The following is a 16,030-nucleotide window of genomic DNA, read 5'->3' on the forward strand; positions in this document are numbered from 1 at the left end:
GCCGTGCTGCTGCTCCTCCTCTGACTCCTTCTGGCCCCCGCTGCTCCGCACCAGCACCGCTTTTGAGTCCACTGGCTCCTCGCGGCACCTGGGAGAGTTAATTAAAGTGCGTGCTGCCGGTCTCCGCACGGAGATTCCCTCCCGGGCTTTCACGCCAGCTCCGGCTGTGCCGCGCCTTTCACGTCCCACGTTCCCGCGCTGCCGGCTCTGGCCGGGCGTGCTCCGCCCAGCCCGGTGAGTCCCGGGGCTGCCTGGGGTCAGGGCTCTTCCACACCCTCCTACGTAACTTGGTTCCTGAATGAATGAGGATGAATGAGGGTGCTTGAAAGACAATGGCAGTAGGCCTAAAAATAGCTCCCTCTGAATGACCAAACCATCAACACCAATACCTGGACCAAGGACCCAGCCATTGAAACCACCCTCAGCATTCAAGAAACAAAAGATAAGGCTACCCACCATTGTGCCAGGCTACATATGCTCAGTAAGAACACCTGGAACATGACTGACATTGCCTGGACAGGCCCTCCCACAGGAAATCAGGTAGCCTGCCCCATAAAAAGGAGTAGTGAAGACTGACTCCTTGGGACACCCTTTCCATCTGGACCAGCACCGTGCCACACCACCTATCCACCCAGAGGCCCTGCTGGCTACCCCCACCCTGGACAACACCTACTGGACAAGGACCCCTTTCCAGCCTGGATAGGTAGCTGCCACCCCCCACACCCTCTATAACCAAGGACTTGGACTCTGCTTCTCTTCACCTGGACCCCAACCCTTCCACTGAGTCTCTTTCTCCTGCTGCCATTGTGAGTGCTTGTGTGTGAACCAATAACTTCATGGGGCTGTGTAGTGTGTTGTCTGTTTAATAAAACTGTTATTTGGACCCCTAAATGGGATTTGCTTTACTACAGTTCTGGCCCTGCTCCAGTCTCTGCTCTTCTAACTTCTGTCTCATCCCCACTGCCTTTTCCCCTGCTCTCTGCACTGTTTCTGGCTCATCCTCACTGCCTTTTGCTTCTGTCTCCTGGCTGTTTCCTCCTTGCCACAGGGCTTTTTTTTCCTTGCTTCCACCCTGACACCAGGTGACCCTGAGTAACCCCAAGGCCACTTGATCTTAAGTAAACCCAAGCCTCTGTTCCTCAGCCAGCTTCTCTCTTGTCCGCTGGTTCTGGCACTTGCACTTCCTACACTTTAACTCTCTCTCTCAGCTTAACCTTCCTCCAAGTATCCCAGGTACTCTATGCACACACATACATACCATACCATCTAAGTTAGGAACTTACTTGTGTGTATGTGTAGGTGAATGGTATGCATGTGAACTGATATATGTCACCGTGTGCATGATATACGAATTAGTGATCTGTGTATGTGTACTGAGTCTATGGGTATTGATGATTAATTTTTGTCTAACTTTTGGGGTGTATAGTGTATGTGCTTGAATTGGTGATAGGTGTGCATGTGCCTAGGCTGGTTTGGATGTGTATGTGCCTGAGTTGGTAGTGTGTGTGTGTGTGTGTGTGTATACATCCAATTGATCTGTGTTTGTATATGTGCAATTGTGTCACACCCTCCTGTCTAACAGCGCAATATTGAGATCCTGAGAGTTGGCCTGACCCTACAGGGCAACACAAGGACCAGACACTTGAGATGGTTGAGGGTGCCGATGTATGCGGTCACCTGGCGGAAAAAATCCACCAACTCTGGGTCCCTCGCAGAGACATACACGTTCAGAAAGTTCAGGACCAGCCCCTGCACCTGGACCTGGAGATACAGCAGGTGGCCTGGCACCATCTGAATCCCCCATTCCGCTAAGACCCTGGACCCCTTGGGGTGGGGGTAAGTCTGAGGGTGGGGCTCCTTCACAAGATGATGGGGTAGAGCTGGAGCCCTGGGGGGGTCTGTGCAGGTTCCTCGACAAGATTGGCCTGTTGATTAGGGGACCCCACCATGACCCCTTCTGGTGCAGGTCTATGGGGCAGGCTGGAGGTGAGGTTTTTCTGGGAGGGGGAGGAAAGAGACCTGTCAGGCACCACAGTGGCTTCAGCGTCTGTCTTGAGGTCATGGAAAAAGGGACCTCCTCCCTCAGGACTCACTGGGATAAGTCCCAGGGCCTCTGTATCCCCCAGATCATCAGAAGGAGGAGGCTCTGCTGCCTGGCCTTCATTTGGGTAGGCCTCAGCCTCGATGCCCGTGGTCTTATGGGGTATGCCCTGCTCAGCAGAATGAGGAGCTTGCTCCATGGGCTCCTGTTTGGGACTGTCTAGCAGCCCTGAAACCTCCTCCACGGGGATCTCCCATTTGATCTTTCCTGGGGGGTGGGGTGTCAGGAACAGCTGGGGAGGCCTGAGGCTGGGCCGCTCCTTCCCTCCATGTGGTGGTCTTGGGAGGGGGAGAGGAGTCCTTCATGTCAGAGAGCTCCAGCTGTGCCCAGGCCCTTCTCTTGCCTTTGTGCCTAGAAGGGACCTGCACCCACTCAGTCATGGGGTGGACAGGCTCCAGTAGAAGGTGAGGGTTGAGGAGGTGAGGCAGCTACAATGGGGGCATGACTGGGGCAGGGTGGCCCTACTCCCTCTCTCCCCTTGGTTGCTGCTGTCCCTCCCCAGGGGACCACCAAACTTGGTTGGGGGGAAGGGTTCCTTGAGCTCAAGGTGGGGCTTGTAGTTGCGGCTGGGGTGCCAGAGGGGCCCGAGAGGGGAGGGCTGCTGGTGGTAGGGTCACCCCTCTTGCCAGTGGGACAGCAGATGTCCTCCCTGCTTAGCCCATGGGGCAGTCACAATGCAAGTGTCCCAGGACAAGACACTGGAAGAACCACAGGTCCCCCAGTGTATAGAAAATCCTCACCAGGGCACCCCGATAAGGAAGTATCAGGCATCCGTCAGCCTCCAGCCACACTCCTGCTGCCGGCTGGATCATAAACTGGTGACAGAAAGAGTGCACCTGGCGGAGGCCGGGGTCTTGGCACCTCAGCAAGAGGGCCACCACCAGAGAGATAACTCTCCCCAGGGTTTGGAGCTGGGGGAACAGGGCCCAATTGGGGATATAGAAAGGGATGGAGCTGAGGACCACCCTGGTCCCCAGCTCTTCCAGAGGCTTGAGGGGGACGTACTCATCCTCCACCATGAGCCCCCTCTCCACCGCCTTGTGTGTGGTGGCCTCTGAAGCACAGAAAAAGACCCCCTTGAAAGCAGGAGGCCACTACAACCTTGGGAGCCCCCACTACCCGAGTCAGAGCCTGCACCCAGGTCTCAAAGTACAGGTTCTCCTGCTTGGGCAGTTGGCACTTTACCCTGTGCCTGCAGGTGACTGACAGAAAAAGGACCCCTGCCACCAAGCTGGAAGAGCAAGCTGTGGAGGGTCCAGGCCCCCTGGCTTCGGGTCTCCCCACAGATTGCTGTGCATAGCTGTGGTTCCCCCCCCCGGGGGCTGCATTGGTGAGGCCGGGGCTAGGGCCAGGGACAGGCTGAGTGGGTGTGCTGGCTGGCGTAGCACACCTGGTGCCTTCAAGTGCTGGTGGTCTAGGCTTGGGGGCAGGGCCCTTGCCCTTCCCACCCCAACCTGTGGAGAAGGCTGAAGAGGAGCCTTTCCCACGTCCTTGCCCTTGGTCCCTGATGATGGTCCTGGTCCTGTGGCTCCCTATTGGAGTCCCATCTGCCCCTGCAGTAGAGGTTGCAGGTTTCTCCACCCTTGGAGGAGGTTGGTTGGACTCTACTTCTCCAAGGGTATGCATCCCTGGGATCCGCCCCCATAGTGGGGGCTGCAGGAAGTTCTGTGGGGGCATCTGCCCCACCATTGTTTCACGTAAGGCCAGGGAAGACAATAAAGAAAAACAAAATATCCATTGGGGCTGGTGAATCTAATAGGGACAGGCTGGGGTTGTGGGAGAGAAGGCAGTAGGGAGGAAGGGGGCTGAAGCTTCACTGAGCTACAGCCCCACAGGAAAAAAAATGGGAGAACTATGCTTTGAAACTGTGGGGGAGGGAGAAAACACAGAAGGGCTGGGGAAACAAGCTGGCTTACTCAGCCACACAACAAACAGCAGGGCAGAGCGAGTGGACCACAGGACTTATCACACAAGGGAAAGGACACACAGGGAAGGCTGCTAAGGGAGATGTAAAAGACGACTGGAGCGGTAGAGGGGCTTTGTTTGTTGAAGATCAGTCCAGGAGTCCCTCAGGCCTCCAGCCAGACACTCAGCAGCAGAGCAGTAGGCAGGAAGACAAAGCAGGATCAGATGCAGTGAGGTAGCTGTGGGGAAGGGCAAGAGCAGTCAGCCAATTAGGGAGTAATCCAGTGCAGGTGTGGTGTCAGGTGATGCAAGGCAGTGCAGCAGGGTATCTCCCTCTCTCCTGAGAGGGGCAGCAGTAGTAGCAACAGCAGCAGTGGTAGTAGGAGCCATCCAGTTCAGCCACTCAGGGTGTGCTCCTGGTGAAAGTGGAGGTGAAGGTGGGTGGTGGCCTGCCAAGGCAGCTAGGGCAGGCAAGGCACCTTTAGGCTCTGGCAGCGATGGTGGGGAAGGGGCCCGCATGCAGTACAGGCTTCCTCCCCAAGCTGTCCCCCGACCACAGCTTGGCTGTGGGCTGGGCAGCAGGCTGGAAGAGGGGTGCAGAAGCTGGGGTGTGGTGGGCCCCTCCCCGAGCAGGGACAGCAGTGTGCAGCAGAGGACCCCCACCATAGCGGGTGGGGGCAGCAACAGCAGCAGCAGCCCAAGGCAGGAAGGGGTGTGGCCAACTTACTCCCAAAAGCTCTGAGACCAAGCCAGCAGCTACGAGTAGCCAGAGGCCTGGCCATCTTCTCCCCAAAAGGTCCTTAGACCAAGTTAACAGCAACAGCAACAGCCTGGGACAGGAACAGGCGTGGCCAACTTCCTACCAGAGGCTCCTCCTCTAAAAGCTCCTGAGAGCAAGTAGCTCCAAGCTACTTGACAGGCCAGCTTTTTATACTGATGGGGCCAGGGCCAGGACAGGGCAGCTTTTTATACTGATGGGGACAGCACTGGTGCTGGCCCTGGGCTCTAGCTCCCCCTGGCTGCAGATCCAAGAGGAGCCAGCCAGGGTTATTTTGCCCCAAGTGGCACAAGTTGCCCAACACCAATGTGCATGTCTAGGCACACGCACTGGGGCAAAAAGCCACAGCTCAATTTTGCACAGCTTCTATTTGAGCTGCTGCAAGCGTATGTGTTTGCATGTGTGGATGTGTCCTGTATGATGAAGCTTATTTGCACTTTGACATGACAACTTCTCTCCTCAAAGAGCAGGTTCCCAGGAAAGCAGGGAACATTCAGCCTCACTCCTCTCTGCTCCCTACCTCCATACATCTACGAAACGTAGGATCAGAGCTCTGAATTACTGTGGCATATATGCCTGTCCTTAAAATCAAAACTAGGTCTGCTTGGAATGATGTTTATAATCACTATTTATCTCTCTACTTGGGATGGATTCATTTGACTGCCTGATCAAGAGTTAAAAACAGAAGGGTTGCGTGAAACAGCACCATTTCATTTTGAAATTTGGAAGGAACACGGTTTCATTCCACTGTTTCGAAGCAGTATTCCATTTAATTTCATTAAAACTGTTTTGCTGTTTCGCCCATAGGCTATAATAGGGAATCATGAAAATGCTTATAACTTTCTCATTTCATGTCCAATTTAGATGACAATTGCACGAATGGTAGCCCGTTCTGAGGGCATGAAGCCTGTCAAGTTTCAAGGAGATAGGTGCAGAGGGTTTTGTGAAACTCCACCTCAAACTGTTCAAAGCAAAACTAGTATCACTTGCCAACAGCGGCAGCGTACTGTCATCCCTCACGCAGATCAGGGGGCATAGTCCGGAGGACTCCGACACAGCCCCGCAGCTCTCCCAGGGGGTACAGACCCCTGGATCCACATGTGGGATGATAGCAGGCTGCCACTGCTGGATAGTGCCAGCACCAGCATTGGGTTCTTCCCAGCACTAGGCACAGGCTGTGCTGGGCAGAATTGAGTGCTGACGCTGGCCCCAGCCACCAGCAGCAGCATGCTGTTATCTACATGCTCCGCACCTGGGGAGTGCTGAGCTTTAAAAACAAAACAAAAGCCCTACACTCAGCGGCTCTGGCAGTGGTGACTGATGCCTCTGGGGGCTTATGGCAGAGCCCCTCTCTGCAGCACAGGAGGCAGTGGGGATCACCCACTTCCCCACCAAGCACCTGCATAGCTGCTTCCCCATGATGCAGATGTGGCGCGGCTCAGCAAGGCACCGTGCACTGTTTGGGAGCTGGGGTGGCTCCGTGTGTCAGCCGGAGCTTCCAATTTGATTCCCCAGCTCTCTGATCATTCCCCCAGATCTACGTGCGGGTTTTCGGCAGGCTGCTGCTGCCAGCTATGGAAATAGCTCAGAGCCACCGCCATCCCCAGCTGGAAGCGGCAGCCTGCTGTCATTCTGCATCATCTAAGGGCTGTGCCCCACCCCCGGGAATAGCTGAGGGAAGCAAATCAGAGAGCTGGGGGAAATATCAGGGAGCGGGGGAAATGTTCAGATCCCTGAACATTCCCCCAGTTCCTGGTTTGATTCCCCAGCCCTCTGCTCATTCCCCCAGCTCTTTCCAGGGAGCGGAGGCCCCCAGATCTGCATGTTGGGTTTCAGCAGCCTGCAGTGGCAGTCTACTGGAACCCGGCACAGAGATGCAGGGGTCTGTGCCCCCTGGGAAGAGCTGGGGGAATGATCAGAGAGCTAGGGAATCGAACCAGGAGCTAGCTGTCAATATCAGAGCAGTCCTTCCCCCTTCTTCCCCCTCCCTCTACTTAGTTTCTGTTTAGATGCAAACAAGCTGGCTTCGAAATTCACAACGTTTCGAGTGGCCTTGTTTCGTTTCAAATCTATTTTAAAGCCTTTCATTTCCATTCAATTTTCCTGTTTCAAGCTTGAAATGAGTTGAAACAAGTTTGAAACAAAACACTCGTTGAAATTTCACACAGCCCTATTAAACAGGCTCAGTGTAACACATCAGGGTCCCAGGGGTGGCTGTGAAACCCCCGGTGGCTCTGCAACTGTGCCTCGCTCCGCCTTTAGGGCACCTTCCTGTTTCACATGTCACACCTTGATGGTAATGTAGATGAATGCGGAGGCTGCCCATGGACCTTTGCTAAGCCACATTCACACTGGTCCCAGGCCCCTGGTTGGGCCTCTGTAGTCGGCTGTGCCTGGCAGGGCACCTGCAGCTTTAAGGGCTAATTGCATGGTCCAAATCCCCTCCTTTACCACGTTTCATGCCTTGTGGATGTTACAGGTATGTTGTCCCTCTGTTGGGGCTTTGGCCTCTTCTGACTCTGCCCCTTTAATCTAGATAGGCCTTCTAGCCTAGGCCCACTGAAATTGGACCTGGCTTTGAGGCACTAACTTCATTTCTCCCTCCGAGTCACTGCGTCCCTGGCCCCTATATGCTGGGCCCCATCCTGATTCAGGATGTGGCACATGCACAGAGGTGCTGCTGTAACTGCACTGGTTGGTAACAGACACCACACTCAGAGCCTTGGTGGTCAAAGTCAGGTCTGTCAGTGGAGCTCTGACCGCAACTGCTGTTGTCTGCTCTTTTACAGTCTCCCCTGGTTCAGCTGACAATGCAGCCTTGGAAATTACTGGTGGCAAGATACATGCATCCAATGGTTAAAGAAAAAAAATCTCAAGTCCCAAAATTAGTTCCCATGTCTCTTAATTCATCTAGTTTTCTTTGCTCACAAAAACGACATTTTCCCCTTACACTCATTATGCAAACTCTTTAAATAAACAAATTATATTTTCAAAATAAATGAAAAAGTATAGGATACCTCAAACCACTGCTTATTAAATGGCAGCATAATCAAGATGAACAGCTTAAGTTTTTCAAGTTTCATTTTTCAGCAAAAAACCCCCAAAACAGCACAGAGCCAGCTGTTTACATCAGCTCTAAGTAAGGTCTCTAAACACAGCCAAAAAAGGGAAGCTACTTGCGTTGTCAGTGTGTAAATCAGCAGGTTTCAAAGGACAGAAATACTGGAAAATATGGCAGTAGCATAACAAGCAGATATGTTGTTCTGTTTTCATTATGGATGCCTGTTAACTTCCTATTACCTTCCAATGCTTGGACTTCACTCTGACTTTGCTGGGCTTGCTTGAAGAGGAAGAGGATACGTTTGCACAGAATGTACACTTTTTTTAAAATGCTGGAATACTGCAGCTGTCTAGATATCTGTAATATAAGCATATCACAATTACATGACCAGCTCTTGATGAGCTCTCACAAATTGTACAGTTACAATTGTTTTCTTTTAAAGGAAAATGTATAACACTATCTGTGGGATAGAAGAGAGTTTTGTTTTCAGTTTTTGCAAAATTCTCAGACTACAGAAGAGAAGTGTAAGAATCTGTGCTTGCTCAACGGTAAATTGGCAGCTTAGATTTCTTAGCTTCAGTACCGCCAAGCCAAAACCACCTTAAGATCAGGAAAGATATAGTTTAGTATCATTTTTTATTTCATTGTTGGAAAGATATTGCATTCAATAAGAGAAAAATCTGAATTTGCATGCAGACCCTTTGCATTTTTGATAGGTATTTCCTGTGTATTCATAATATCATTAATAAGATGGAATATCTTAAGATGGGAAAACAATGTTATATATGATTACACCAGTCCCTTGGTCCTATTTGCATAAGTTAATTTATAGACACACTTCAAATGCAAACTCGCTGTAAGGACATAGAGACCAATTTTTGGCACAATTAAATTAACACAAGCCATACTTCACATCTCAAAACAGGGTTCATTTCCAACCACCTTCCTGCAATTAAATGTCTAGGCACTCGATTCAGATACAAGCTGTACTTTTCCTTAGTTACAGTTACCCTCCCCTACTTAACAGTAAACAAACTGGACTGAAAAACGAAAAAAAAATCTGTCAGTTTACTACCTGATGATACTGTCCATACACAATTAATCTGCTGATATGATGGAACTGGCTTGGTGTTGACTGATGTTATTTCTTAGTGCCCGAAAAATATAGGAAGTGGTGTGCTGCTTGCCTAGAAAAGAAGAAATTTTCAAAAATATCTTTCAAAGCTGCCCCCCCGCATAAGCCTTTATGGGGTGTGTGGCCTGCAATACTATAACCTTCAGTGCTGCAATACTACATCACTACTTCTATGTGCACATTCCAATGCAACATTTTTCAGAAACAGACATATTGTTTAAAAGCAAAAAAGACTCTAAAACTTAAGATGCAACCTCCACCTCACTTAGTGTGTCCTCTCTCTCTTGCATTTACTAACAGCCACTTCCATCATTAGGCTTAAGGGGGTGGGAAGTAAGTAAAACTAACAGACAGGCAAATAGAAATACCCTCCACATCCTGAATCAAACCCCAATACCAAATTTCTCTGCATAAATTAGGTTTATAAATTGGCATTTCAGATGCTGCAAACTGCAAAGTAGCGTTACCTACTTTCTTCTGCTTTCACCTCAACTTACAAATCAAAACATCCCACCTCTAAACCACACGAGGCTATGGCTCCTCACAAAACTAAAACTAAAAGTATTTTACTAGCTTATAAGTTGGCACACTGAGCCAAGAATCTAAGTGTGCCAACATTTCCTATGCGATCTGCTCTGGCCAATGCTATCTTGCTGTCTGTATGGTGTATTCACATTCTACTGTGCTATTAAAAGAGATCTGAAGAGCGAAACCATCAGAGTCAGCAAAGAACACATCATGACTGTAAGGTCTTGGGGAGTTCCAACTTAAATATGGGAATCAGCCCTCTATAAACTCACCTCCCAGCAGTTCAGCACCAGGGACCTGGTCTTTTCTATCTTGCCATTTGCTCTGGAACTCAATATACAACTGCTGCCCCAAATTCTTTATTTGACTGATGTTGGCACAGACCTGCTACAGAGTCATCCTGGGATATGGCAACATGTAAACAGTCAGATGGAGGAAACATGAGTAAATGCAAGCAACCACCACAAGAACATACTCAGGAAGCTCTATCTGATTTACTCCAAGGTATGTCAGAAGGTTTGTCATCATAAATTTGGTACTTCCTAACTTTTACCAGTCTGATTCCCCATGATGAATTGAAATAATTTTCTTGCAGAGGTGCAAGTCTTCAGAGATGGGAGGTAAAACCAAGCTAAGGATTTTCTGAGAAAAGTACTCTTTCCCCCCACACTACAGAGGATGTTTATTTGCAACCAGATATTGATAGAGATAGCAGCTGCATAATTTGTGCACAATTATCTTGTGCTATTTTTCTCTCCTAAGTGTCATTCTGTTCAGAGGCTTCCCTCCTCCCCCACCCCATCCTGTCAAACCCAATAGTTCTGAGAGAAGTCACATCACTGCAGAGGTTTTCAACTTGCTGTGAAGTACCTTTATATTAACTATCTCCTTACTTCAGTCAGGTAAATAATTACTACTGCAATTTTAAGATTCTTGTATGTTGGATGAATCCCAAGCATATTTAATTCAAACACTTGAGACCTACATAGCTGTACTTTCTCACTTCAGTATAATTCACTATGTGTAGTGTCTGTATGCCATGAAACGTTCCAGTGTAATTACTGCATTTCCACTTGTATCTGGGTAATAACAATTACATACTTACTGGTTTTCGTATTTCTTCTACACAATTTCCATTGGAGTCACTGGAAGATGCTATGCTGATATAGTATTCATAAGATCCACTGCTACCAAGACTTCCATAACCACTAGAGCCATTGCTGTGGACTGGCTGTGAGGCAGAACTGATTCTTTCTACAACCATGGCAAGAAAGAAGGAATGGACAAGACAGCTGGCAACACAACAGTTCAAAAGACTCAGCAGAGATTAGAGAAATTGGATTATTCCCTAAGGCTGCAAGCTGGGGAACTTTTACCCACATAGGAAGTATTCCATGCCAAACCCAAGTCTCATTAAGGACAGTTTTAGTCTCCAACATACAACTTAACCAAAATATTGTATGAGTAATTTAGTTGGGCTTCTGGACTACTTGACTAGAAAAACAAACAGAGGTCAGAAGTGCTGATACTGCTTATTTCAGTTACATGTTCTGAGATAAGAAATCCTGCATGCCTTGGGTTATCCTTAGGTTATCTTGATATATTACCCTGTGCACAGATGGTTTGTTTAAGTAAACTTCCTAAATTTCTGTGTACTTTACTATTGCTTTGTTTCTCCAAGGTTGTATTTTTTTATCTCTTTCTCTGTCTTCAGTATAAATATGCTTGTAAACTTAGAGAGTCCGAGAAATCCTTTGAAACAGATGAGTGGGTGATTCCCCTTGCTGTATGGCATTCTCCCTGTGATCACAGTATAGCCCTAAATAAAGAAAAGCAGGCTCTGTCAGTTCTGATTCAACCACAACACGGAGTTTGGTTTCTTCCACAATTTGGTGCCGTGACTCAGATAGAGACGCCCAGAGTGATCAGCTGGGACACAGACATCTCTTCACTGAAGCCCTGGCACCAAACTGAGGTAAGAGACCTTTTGAAATCTCTATTTGGGGCTTTTCAGTGACAGGCTGTCTCTGAGTCTTCCTGATTCACTGCTTGAGGCTCACCCTATCTGAACTTTTTTTTTTTTTGCCAGAACCGTCAGACCCACTGTGTAAGTAGTAACTGTGAGTAGAAAGAGTTAAGGTTAAAGACTCTGTGTTGCTGTTGTCAATGAAAGTATTTCCCTGTGTGAATTAAGTTCTGTAAAGAACTATGAGGTCTCTCTGCGGCCAGGAGTAGAAACCTTGTGCAGCCGCCCCAAAGACAACAGATTGGCTCTGTGTGCTCTTTAAAAGCAAGGGTGCAAGGTAGAAACTCTTAGAGTGTGAGTGTTTTCTGCAATAAGCATTGACCAAGGCTGATACTAAAGAAATGCTCTTGAACCTCCTGCCTCAATGCAGAAATTCCCTTGTGTGAACTGAGAGTATGAATTGAGAAATATAAGTCACTGACCAGGTCTGGGACTAAGGTTGGGTTCAGCCGCCCCAAGGCTGTCTGGAAGGGCAGTTTTGAATGCAAGGGGGCTCAACTGGAACCTCGTGACCCAGTGGACAGGTTCACCCTTTCCCCACCCTAATAATGAGCCATGTCTAACCGTGAGTAACTGCATTGTGTGCTGTTATTGCAGTGGAGTCTTGTCTTTGGACATCAGCCACAGCATCTCTGTGCAGCTAGCAAATCTCACAACCTGACTGGACACCCTGAATAAGCCATTCCTGTATGAAAGGCCTGTGTGAATTGAGTTTAAAGATATGGGGAGTGGAAAGTCTAAAGACATAACGGCTCTGCCAAAAGGGATTCCAGCATTGTACATGTACACACACTATGGTCATAAAAGTTGTAAGTCTCTAGACAAGTGGAATTGGTATACCAGAGATGATTTTAGCCAGCAGTTTCCCCTGGAGGGAACATTTGATTTAAGCAAAATTGTTCATCTCCACAGAGACCTTGAGTTAAGAGGTAGTAATATACCACAGACTCAGTGGGACACATTTTTGATTGGTATGAAGAAGCTTTCAAAAGATGTCAAGAATCTCAAGTTCGGAGTCTTAAGGACTCCCAAGAGAAACTGAAATCTCAGATAAAAGAATTAAAAACAGAAAGTTGCACCAAAAGGGGGCCCCCATCAATAGTACCATCAGCACCAAAACAACTTTATCCACAAATAACTGGGAATGAATCTGCAGAAGATATAATTGATTTTCTTAATGTGCCACCCCTATATCAGTTCCAGGCACAATCTGAACCTGAAGAAGTCCAAAGTAACCAAACAGGCTCTTCCGGCAGGATTAGCCCACCTCACCAGGAAAGACACAGATTGCCTGAGCTCCAGATGTGAGTTAAGGACAGCTCTTTATTTTAGAAGATGGAGGAAGCTACTAGGAAACAATGTCAGATTGTATCTTGATTAAAAGAAAGATATTGGTTGAAAAGCTGGAGGTGGAAGATAGTCTGGGTAAAAGCTAGAGGTGCACCGATACATCGGTTTGGTATCAGCTCGGCACCGAATAAAGGAGAATTGACTATGTCACAAATTCACCTGATGTGGCCAATAAATACCTATGGGTGTGTGCAGCCACAGTGCAGCATGCAGGCAGTGAGGAACACGGACTGGCAGCATGGAAAGCTGGGTGCAGCTGATAAGTCTGTTGTGGTGGAAGATGAGGGGGAAGGGAAGGGGCATGGGGGGGGCAGATCAACACCCCTCACAGTGAGGGAGGGAGTGGGGCTAGAGTAGGCACTGCCTGGCATGGGTGGGACAGGCGCAGAACAGAGCTGTGGCTCATCTGGGGGGTGCAGCTCCTGCCGTTGCACACAGCTCATCAAGGAGCTGCTCATCCTGCACTAGCCCATTCATCTGGCAGATCCTGCCACTGCTCCTGCTGCTTGTCCAGGAGGGCATGGTGGGGGATGTGTGCCCCCAGATCTGCGCGGAGTGCGGCAGGCTCAGTGGGCAGCAGCTGCAGGCTGGGGCAGCACTGGGAGGGGGTGTGGCAAATTTTGGGGTCGCTGCAGCCCCCTCCATAGGCCCCCTCCCAGCACCGCCGCCACCCACCCCGAGAGCAGCTGCAGCCCGCCCGGCCTGCCCCATGCAGATCCAGGGGCACACGCCCCACGGCCCCATGCCCCCCAGACAAGTGGCTGCTCCATCCTGCTCCTGCCCCACCCAGGTTGGGCAGCACTTGCTCCAGCCCCAGCCCCAGCCCCGCTCCTCCCTCACTGTGGGACCCTAATATGTGACCCATGCTCCTTCCCTCCCTACCCCACTCCCTTTCACCACAACAGACTTACCAGCTGCACACAGTTGTATCAGAAATTGAATGGGCATCAGCCGATATGCCTCCTTAAAAATCAGCTATTAATATCGGCCCCCCAAAATCTCTATCAGTGCACTTCTAGTAAAAGCAATTATTTAATTAGAGTTCAAAACAAGTCACTTACTGCAAGTTACAAGGCGGGGCAGGGTGGCAGCTAAGAGACTAACTAGTTAGGCCTTGTATAGAACTTTAGTTTCTCCTGGGAGTATCACTGCTCTCCCAGAAGAAATCACAAGTGTACAGATGTTCAGGCTCTTTCTACCAGAGCAAAAATGGCCATTTCAGAAGAAAAATAACCTGGGAACAACCAGGGTTAAATCAGTCTTAGGAAAGTTTCTCCTGGGAGAATAAATGTCTATACATGCTGTGGCTCCTTTCAGAAGAGAACACGGTCCTCCATCATTCCCTCTGCCCCCTCCACCCCTTCCCCTCAGGGACTCTCACTGGACTCTGCTGCTCCAGCAGATTGCAGACCATGCCTCCTTCATAATCCTGATAGTGCTGCAGGGAAACACAGGTTGTTGATGGGCAGCTGGATTAGCCAATCAGTGCTGCCCTATGCACTTCTGCCATAGATCACCAGGCAAACTACAGGAGTCTATCAATATCCCTGAGGTGTGGACACAGCCCCCCTCCTTGCCTTGCTGTACAATGTCAGCACTGCCCACTCTCTACAGTTCAGGGCTTCAGAATGTGAACAACTGTGTGTATGGCTTTGGGTAAGTTTTTCTACGAGAACAAACCTGGGAGAATTTTTCCAGATTATTTGAATATGTGTAAGCAGCCTTAGTCTCTACAACACCACCTTGCCCTGCCTTCTACCTGACTTTAGACTAACACAGTTAATGATTCCTCTCTGCAAGTGCCAAGATTACTGTGTCTAGCTTACACTGATGTTTCTGGTTACCACAAATGTTCAGTCAAACAGGCAGCTCCCTAACGTCTGCATCTTTCCCTCCAATACCTCCACATACCTTGGACTTGCTGGACACACTGCAAGGCATAGCTGAAAACAGACAGTACTAGGCTTCCTGCCACTCCGTTTCTCTTCTCAGAGGTACTTTTCTAATTCCCCAGGTTGTCATCATCAGCGTTTTATGAGAACGGCTCCAATCCAGTAGTTCACTATAGGAAAAGAGATACTGATTAGTGGAAACCCCTGGCACAGAGGTATTTCTCTTGATGCCTGATTCACATTTATTAACTGAACCTTCCAGTTTGTGGGCTGGCCCTCCAGCTTCTCTCCCTCAAACTTGCAGTATCAGTCACCTAAAGCCTCCTTTACTTTATGATTAAATTACTGACTTCCTTTTTCAAAATTGATCCCTTTCCCTTTGTAGCAGGGCACTAAGGTGCCGCTACTTGTGGAACAGTAATGAAGGAGCCCAGGTGCAGGTTGCTAGGGCAAATGGAGGGAGCCAGTGACCCACCCCTGTTAGCAGTCAGCTGACTGAAAGGGCCAGGGCCTGGTTCCTATATAACTTCCAGGCTGAGGCCAGGCAGGCAGTTTCCTTCGGGCAGCCAAAGGGGAAGGAACTTTGCTGCAGCGAGAAAAGAGAAGAGGGCAAAATGCATGAGTTTAGTACAGGTGAGGGATGGAGCACCCTTGGGGGTGTCTCGAGTGATGTTTAGCTGAGGGGCAGAAATTAATGTTATAGCCTAGGGGCTTGTGTTTTGTGTTTGCAGTTTACACTGGTGGCTTGGGAGAGGCTATAAGGGGAAGGAGGCGGCCTCATAAGCGGACCTGCGGCAGAGCGAGAAGCTCCAGACAAGGGGGCAGTGAGAAGCCCGAGCGCCCAGTGAGGCACAGTGCAAGATGAGGGCTGCAGAGAGCCCGAGCGTCAAAGAGTATAAGACCGAACAATGTCTGGTACATTGGCGAGGCTCGGGGCGTGGTAAAGGGGTGATTAGAGCCATGCATAGCCCATAAAGCTGGGGTGTGCAGGAACACCCATTACCAAAACAGGGCTAATGTACAAGAAGAAAACTGTGTCCAGGGAGACTAAGAGGCAGCCTCCCTATCATATACAATTGACATCAAAGATGTGGTGGGTGAGAATTTAGGGTGCTTTGTAGACAAACTGGACATGGTAAGCCAGGAAGCATGGGGAAGATGAGGGCGGGGGAAGCTGTGGACCACCAAACCAGGTGGCACCCACAAGGACAGCCCAGCCTGAAGAAAGAGAGCTTTGGGAATGTGAAAGACAGG

General features: G+C 49.3%; 1 long non-coding RNA gene across 3 annotated transcripts in view; it reads right to left on the reverse strand.

Moving 5' to 3' along the window:
* LOC109314173 overlaps positions 1-16,030 on the reverse strand; it is a 27,887-nt gene that overhangs the window by 9,459 nt on the left and 2,398 nt on the right. For all 3 annotated transcript variants that reach the window (XR_002102239.1, XR_002102238.1, XR_002102240.1), the window contains exons 2-6: positions 14,796-14,946; positions 10,614-10,739; positions 9,781-9,908; positions 8,921-9,032; positions 8,085-8,202 (exon numbers count right to left, since the gene is read on the reverse strand). This is a non-coding gene — a long non-coding RNA (uncharacterized LOC109314173). The remainder of the gene's footprint in view (positions 1-8,084; positions 8,203-8,920; positions 9,033-9,780; positions 9,909-10,613; positions 10,740-14,795; positions 14,947-16,030) is intronic.

The sequence above is a fragment of the Crocodylus porosus genome, unplaced genomic scaffold (assembly GCF_001723895.1).
Source record: "Crocodylus porosus isolate Cpor-Errol unplaced genomic scaffold, CroPor_comp1, whole genome shotgun sequence".
NCBI classification, from domain to species: Eukaryota; Metazoa; Chordata; order Crocodylia; family Crocodylidae; genus Crocodylus; species Crocodylus porosus.